The 8,583-nt window shown below is 34.6% G+C and overlaps 1 protein-coding gene across 1 annotated transcript in view; it reads right to left on the reverse strand.

Annotated features, from left to right (window-relative positions):
• The window catches only part of LOC119589548 (UDP-glucuronosyltransferase 3A1-like), a 25,544-nt gene that overhangs the window by 8,164 nt on the left and 8,797 nt on the right, over positions 1–8,583 (reverse strand). The window lies entirely within an intron of this gene.

The following is an 8,583-nucleotide window of genomic DNA, read 5'->3' on the forward strand; positions in this document are numbered from 1 at the left end:
TTGAAGGAGAAGTCTCAAAGATGTGATGAGCATTGTGTGTTGGAGGTTTATTCATGTGGTCTGTTAGTGTGCTGTATATTTACATGATATATATATATATATATATATAATATATATATAAATATATATAGTATATATATATATACATATATATAGATATATATAATATATATATATATATATATAGATATAGATATATATATATATTATCATAAAATAATAATGTATATTGTAATGTATATGTATATGTATATGTATATGTATATGTATTGTATAGTATATGTTATGTATATGTATATGTATATATATATATATATATATATAATATATATAAGATATATATATAGTATATATATATAATTATATACTATATATATAATATATTAATATATAGTATATTTATATGATATTTATAATGTCTATTTATATGTATATTTATATGTATATTATATGTAATTTATATGTATATTTATCTATATATTTATATATATTTTCATATATATAATATAATAAAACCTAATATATAAAATTATATATTAAATATACAATAGAAATATACCTATAAATATACATATAAATAACATATAAATAACATATAAAATACAATAAATCTACATTATATAATAATATATATATATTAATATATATATATATATATTATATATATATATATATATTATATAGTATATAATTATTTATATTATATATATATATATATATAGATATATATATAATATATATCGATCATGTAAATATAACACGCACACTAACAGACACACATGAATAAACCTCCAACACCACAATGCTCATCACATCTGGACTCCTCCTCAAGATTACCTCAAAGGGAACACCAACAAACGACGGCAAACTACGTAGGCATGCCATAGGGTGGGCTGCATACTGCGGCTGCTCCATGTGGGGTGGGGGAGGAGGTGGGGTGTAGGAGCCCTGGGGGGGCGCCAGGGCCATGGGATGCACCATGCCACTTGAGGAGGGGTGAGCTGCTCCTCCGTTTATGGTTCATGGGCTACGTGAGCAGATGGACTGGTGCGGCAAGTGCTGTAGCCACATCGAGCGGTCGTTCCGTCGTGGGTTGGCCGATGGGGTAGGTGGAGCATAGTTGCTGGGAAACCGCAGCATTTTGATTTGGAGATAGTCTCGCCATTTGTATTCGTCATTCCAAAAATGCTGGACAGACGAGTATCTAGTCTATGCAGTAGAAGTCTCAAGCATTTATAATACTTGACAGTACCTTGAAAATAATTGATAAAGTATGAACAGGAAGCCATACTCAATCATACACATAAACAAAAGAACGTACACATGTACTCTCTTGAAGAAAGTAAGGCCACAAAACCAGGATATTTCACTAATCTCATAAAATGTAACTTCTGTAACACATCCAAACATCTGAAATCAAGGATACCAACATGAGGACAGGCGCCACAGCCGGAGGAGTGCTGTATTCCGCGAAGCCCCGAGAGGGCTGCTCACCAGACCTGTTGGCCTGGGGGGGTGTTGGAGGCTTGTGTAGGGCAGGTCCTGCAGAGGTGGGGTTGGTGATGGAGGGGGCATGCCCACACTGCTGGGCGAGGCGTCTGGACCGCGGGGTGCTGCTTGACGACGACCGCTGCCATGCCCTACATCATCTAAGCTATGGAGATGGAGAGCACATATTCATTAGACTATATTCTGTAAAAAAAATATCGAACAGACAAGTATTAACCACTAAGAGATGTAGATCCTGTGTAAGAAAGGCTCGATGAGGACACAGGACAACGTGTTCACATTCCACATGGTGCCAGTAAATGATCATGACATTTTGAAGGTCTCATAATGTAAATTCTGAATTTGCAGATTACAAAAAGTACAATCAATGTTTGTGTAACTGACTTGAGTGGATATGAATGTAACCCACGGTCACAAATGGTATACATGCTTCCCATAAGGGAGCTAGTAGCATATACTTACTCAATCATGCATGATTTATAAATGCAATTCCATTCATTTTGTTATAAAACATATATATATACAAACATATATATAGGAGATGACAAAATTAGCTAACAGATGCCTTTCGGTAAGTCATACCTTGTAATAGATAATTGATTCTGCGCATGGTCAGGTCATTATGGGTGCAATGAACAAGGTGCAAAAATGAAAGACACCAAGGATATTCCTTCCAATTTTCTACAGGGGGGGGTTGTTTTTGGGGATTTCCCCTACTACTGAGGTAATCTTAAGTCTTGATTACAGAGATATGCAATTTTTTTTAAAACTGCCCAGATAGTAGGGGTTAAATCAAACAAATATTCACCATAGCCATCGAATCAAAATCAAACCAAAACGCAAAATCAATCCAAAGTCGAGGGTTCCCAGTATTGATGGTTTCTCCGTTATTGGGCTGGTGCCAGTTATCTTGTACTGCCTGGCAGTAGTCTTGTTGTGTTGTGAGGGACACCTATCTACCTCCTCGCCACTTTCTCTTTATGAACCATGTACCATCTGAAAGAATAAGAGGTAATTGATTTAGTGACAAAGGTGCTTTGAAAAAAAAAAAAAAAAAAAAGACTTCTTTGGCAAATTCTGTATGTTCATTATGTTTCTTGGAAAAATTTACATTATTATTACTTTCCTGAACTTTTTCTCTTTAATTACATATATAACAGTATCACAACCATATTCTTAATATAAAAATAAAATATTGATAAATTTGAAACAAGAATGGACTGAAAACTGACAAAATTCCTTATATACAGTAAACTAACTTCTTACCTTGTAATGATGTTTTATGCCCTACAATACTATTAGAAATTCTATTTTTTTTTTTTTTTTTACAAAAAAAAAAAGAGAGAAAAAAGAATAGTGCTCTCAGAAAGCACACTTGATGTACCTGAGATATGTAATTAACCTGGCTCTCCATTTCCGCCAGTGGTGTGCTTGTTGATCATCATTTGCAGGAAGTTGTAGGCTAGAGTGTTAATTGGTAAGCCACGCTAGCGAGGGACTGCGCGTGTAATTCTTGGTTTCCTCCAGTGCTTGGGCTTTGTTCTCTGCCTGTTGTGCATAACTGTCTATTAACATTTTGTTTTGCCTCAACTCATTTTTTAAAAATTTACAAGAGATGTACTTACTGAGGAGGGAGAAAGTTTTACAGTGAACCTTAAAAATGTTTGTAAAATCACAAAAAAAGAAAATGTATGTAATATGTGTGTTTGTGTGTGTGCACCCCCCACACGGCAATATAGAAATAAAAACAACACTTAATGCTTTTTTCTCCAAAGAACAATGCCACCGAGATGCTTTACCTCGAAAAGTTCTCTATGCAGTACGAGGCACTTTCTCAAATTTGGCATGAGAGTCCGAGAGCGACTGCCGTCCCTCTGGAATCTCCTGCTGGACCAGCGGAACAAAACTCCGAGGGACAGAGCCATGGCTGCCGTCTTCTCTGCCAGTGAAAAATATTCAAAATCATTATTATGAGTTTGGTTTGTAAAACATTTCAAAGGTATATTATTAATATATAAAAAGTCAGTACTAATGTACTAAACATTCAGGAATCTAATTAATTTCCTGTCACTGCTCTTTATGAAAATGCCTGAAAGTTTATTTGATATGTATATGAATAATAACTATGACAATGAGTTCACTTTCAAGCACTGTAACAGAATTTCAATAATATGAATACAACAATTTCGTAAAAGTAAATCTGTATGACCTAATCTTACCTATCTAACCTATACGTCTCAAGTGTTCCTTAGTGTTACCAAATCTGTAAATTATTTGTATTACTATTTTAAAAAAACGTGTCTAGCAACTAGTATCATCTAGTTTCAGTGTACAGTTTATTTGTATTCTGAAAAAAAATTCTGACTGTGGGGTACAAAATGCAAGGAAAATTTTACTGATACACCTGTAATGGACTACTGCTAGCTTACACATGCCCCTCCATGCCTAATGGTACTTTGGCAATGGCCAACAAACCCCCTCATGAAATTGTGGCAAGGAAGTGCTGGTAAAACCTTTACTTAATCTATCACTGACTATTTGTATGAAACTTTGAAAAAAATACTCATGATAAGTCTTAACAGTGATAGTGATAACAGCTCAGCACTACTTAACTTCAGAAATTAACTCAAAATTGCTGGGCCTTCCACAAAACAAGTCCCTTTAAACACATTGCATAGAAAAGATTTACTGAATGAGAATACATTCACAAAATCTGAAATAAACTGATTTTTAAACATAATTTGAACAAGTGCACTTTTTTAAAACTTATATCATAAAAAATCACCATGACTAACATGGACCACATTGCCCATTCTGGCAAGATTGACCCATACAGACCTCCCGGCCCTAAAATAAGCAACCTTTGCAAGCTAAGTCTCGCCAGAATATTTTTGGTTTGATATTTCTTGGCTTTTTCGAGTCGTAGGCTAAGGTTGCAGAGATCATTTTACAATAACCACTGCACTCACTTCACTTTATGGGCATTTCATCAGTGGTTGCAGTAATTCCAAAAAAATTTCTGATGAAACCAGCCAATGTAATCAAAGAAACATGGTATTTTTCTTATATATGACAATTAATACTTTCATTGGTCGATTGTACAGCCAAGAAAAAAAAGAAAAAAAAAATTTCCCTTTTTCAGACTTTTTATGAAAAACTGACAAAGTATTGTGGAATAGCGAGGCAAGCCAGTTAGAACCATAATCCTATGTGGTTTGTTTTACAGTAACTTTATTATGTATGTGCTGGAAAAAAATATTTAATAAAAAGATTGATTTTCCGTAGGCAAAATAAAAAAATAATAGAATAACACCAAGTGGCACAAAAACAAAAACAACCAAAAAACCCAAAAACAACACAGAAGTAAAGAGTGGCACAATTATGAACCAAGAGATGATGCTGACACTTTAAAATTTTCTGCAGTTGCTTAGAGCTAAGGAAGTTCATGAGAACAGTGTTGCAAAAAGCCTATCTAACAGTTATATATAAATGTTTATACATATTTACTCCTTATTTTGGATATGAGCAAAAAAAAAAAAGGTCTGTATCAAAGGGTTAAAATCTCTCCTACAGTCTCCATTTTCTCATTTAATGCTTATCTTTTCCTGGGATACAGGAGGCAAGTTTAAATTTTGTTTTCAGTCACAGGAAACCTCTTGAAATAATTTTATATATTTTTGCACCGTGTCTATCTCAATATGATGTATTTTACATATGGAAAAGTCAGAGTCTAGTATTCACCCTTTTGTCTTTTTCTAATTTATCAGATGTCGCTGTATGACAAATGAGTGGTCATGTCTGCCGTTATTTTCCATGTTTATTTCCATGCAACCCTCTGGGACCTATAACGGAGTTCAACTGTTAGCATGAATTTCTTTATAATGATATATATTTGTCCTTTAATATGAGAGTGAGTTGATTAAAAGGAAAATAATACAGGTTTATAATTTCAATGATTTGTATTCCCTCCCCTGCCACTAAAGCAGCTTCCAAATGTAGTGGCATGATGCCACCAGTTCTTTCCCTGGGCATGTGACTGACTGTAGCTGCCTAAATATGGTTGATGGGATTTAAATCTGGCTATTTAGGTGGATTTAGCAACACAACAATCTCAAGATGCTGCTGAAACCATGCCTTCACCATATTTGCTGTGTGAAGGGAGCTGTAATCCTGAACTAGAAAAAAAGGTTTGGGTTCGGTTCGCTTTACATTATACCCATGTACAGTGGTAACAGTTTAATCATTTGATTTATCAAATGGGTTTTAAATATAATGATAAATATATTTTGTTCATATTTGCTATCTAAGTCATGATGCAATAATGCAAAACACTTATTTTATATCTTAGATAACAAAAGATAATAAAAAATATAAATACACAAACAAAAACAATGCATGGTCATTGATATGCAAACTCCAAATATTTCAATCATTAGTCTTGGTTCTCAAATATTGTTATAAGATTGTCACATGGCAACACTAGCCATCGGAGAGGGGGGGGGGGGGGGGCTAACAAGATGCCGCACCCACAACACAGAATAGCGCTACCACAAGTAAAAGCAACAATATTTATTTTTCTGACTACATGGCACTGACAGATCACTGAATCTTAAGAAACTTTTCATCCGTGGTATTTCTCTCTCTACTTGAAATTCAAGAAGTAACTCACATAGGAATATAACACACAGCAGCTGCTTCAATTTCACCCTTCACACCTCACTGTTTAAAAAACAAAACTGCTGCACTTCTGTTTAAACTCATCCACTACAGGATTTTCCGGCACCACATCAACCCAACCGTTGGCTTCACATACTGTCAGGTGCTTCGGGGAAAAATTAAAAGTGCATAAAACATACTTTTACCCTTAACCTTTTATTGACGGGCATAAGAACTCACTGAAATAAATTAAAATCTGTGAGATGTGGCAACGGCCGACAGTGGGCGGGGAGTCCGCTGCCTTAAGCCGAACGTCCCGCTCCACTAGCTCTGGCGCGTCGCCACACGTACAAGTTTGCCCGTCCGTGAGACCCGTTTTCTATGATGTGTCTACACGTGACCCGTCAATAACGGGTTAAGGAGGTTTGACAGTTGAAGACAGTTCTGCACCAGTTCTTGTTTTGTGAAAACATGTATGTGATTGCTTTCCGCTAGGATATGTATCCATGATGTCAAATAAAACATTAATGTTCCACCTAGGTTTCCAATCTAATAAGTAACAGTCAAAGCTCTATCTTGCCAAAATATACCAACTTCCTACGTGCTATAGCCCCGTATGGAGCAAAGGCATCCAGGGCAACCGCTTTGCACAGGGTGGAACCATAGGGGGAAAACAAACTATAACAAAATCACCATAATTACTTTTCTACTCTACAGAAATTGAATCAAACATGATTAAAAATTTTGTTTCCCCCCGAACTCCATCTAAAAACCCAAATTTCTGGATGGGATAAAAAGGGGGTTGTCTTACTAAGAAAACCAAAGCTTTGCACAGGAAGCATGCTAGACCCCTTCTGACACTTTTAACGATAGAAGTCATGCTCTTATAGACACAAAAAAAGAAGAAGAAAAAAAAAGGGAAGATTATGTGCATTTCAAACAATGTGTATCTACCTGCTAAAAATAATAAATAAATAAAAATAAATATAAGAATAGCCAAAATGAAGAGATAGACTGACACACAAATAAACACAAACACACAAATATCATCCCAACGTCATCCCAAACTTGTTAAATAAGGAACGGGAGAGCTAACAGGGAAACTAATGCTTTGCAAAGGAAATATTTATATTAATTCTACTCACAATAAAATCACAAAAAACAACAACAACAACAACAACCTTATCTGAGGAAGCCATGGCAGTTAATATCAAAAATTCACAAAAAAAATTCACTCCTCCCTGAAAACCCGGGGCTTTCTTAACATAATCCCAATTTATTCTCAATTGGTCTTCCTTAGCTTAAAAATTATCGAAAAAAAAAACTGAAAAATACTTTGAAAAAAATATTCGTATTCATGACAAATAGATCGAGATATTTACACACCAAATAATTGATAATTGTAATTCACACTACAATCATCAACTCCCCGTCCGATCTAGCATTCACTGATCGTAGCAAAAAGGAAGAACAACAAAACAAAGGAAAGAAAAGAAATAACAACACTTTACAAACGATTTGTTTTCTGGGAGTGGCTACCTTTACATAGAAAGATCGTGTTATATTCCTCTTCCCAAAGGGTTAAATAGGCCTCTCACACACTTTACTTCGCTTCTCTTTATCTCTATACACTCACTAGGCGATAAAAGACTCGGAAATTTTGAAAAAAGGCTTGTAATGATCATATTTTTACCGAAAAGAGGCTTACTTGTCACAATCCCCAGATATGATGGAACCCTTTTCGTTCACATCCGCTGTGAGATACTCATTTTTTTTTTTTTCTAATTTATTGTTTATCTTTTATTTCCCTTTTTTTGATTTTTTTATTTTTGTGTTTTTTATAAATTTAAATTATTTCTTATAGTTTCAAAAGTTTTTGGTTAAAAGTCTGATTCTATTACTATTTCCGGTGATTTTTTCTGTTTATTTAATCCTTCGTTCTCGTTCCTTTCTCCTTATCTCAGATACTATCCTCCCTTGATAAGAAATAAATCTAATTTCTAAACAAATCCAAGCATCAAAGAAAGAAAAAATCATCATATTATAAAAATATATATCAAAACCAAAAAACTCAGCGGGATGTGAAGGAGGGAGCTAGCGGGTGAATTTTCAACGGACTCGGAACCCATTTATGGATCTCTTACTACGCTGTGCGATGCTTTTCGCCCGGAGGCTGCACGAAAAGACAGGTTGTAATACGGTAGTGGGTATGAATGGGGGCAGGTGGGGGGGAGGGCTAAGCAGGGGTATGTGTAATGTGATGTTATCAATAGGGCATTATAAATTAGTGTATATGTATGTATATGGGTGTGTGTCTGTTTTTTTCTATACTATCTATCTTTTTTTTTTTTTTATAATGTATATATATAATATCATACTATATATATTTTTTTTTTTTTTATATATTTTTTTTTATAT

This window comes from Penaeus monodon, chromosome 26, assembly GCF_015228065.2.
Source record: "Penaeus monodon isolate SGIC_2016 chromosome 26, NSTDA_Pmon_1, whole genome shotgun sequence".
Lineage (NCBI taxonomy): Eukaryota > Metazoa > Arthropoda > Malacostraca > Decapoda > Penaeidae > Penaeus > Penaeus monodon.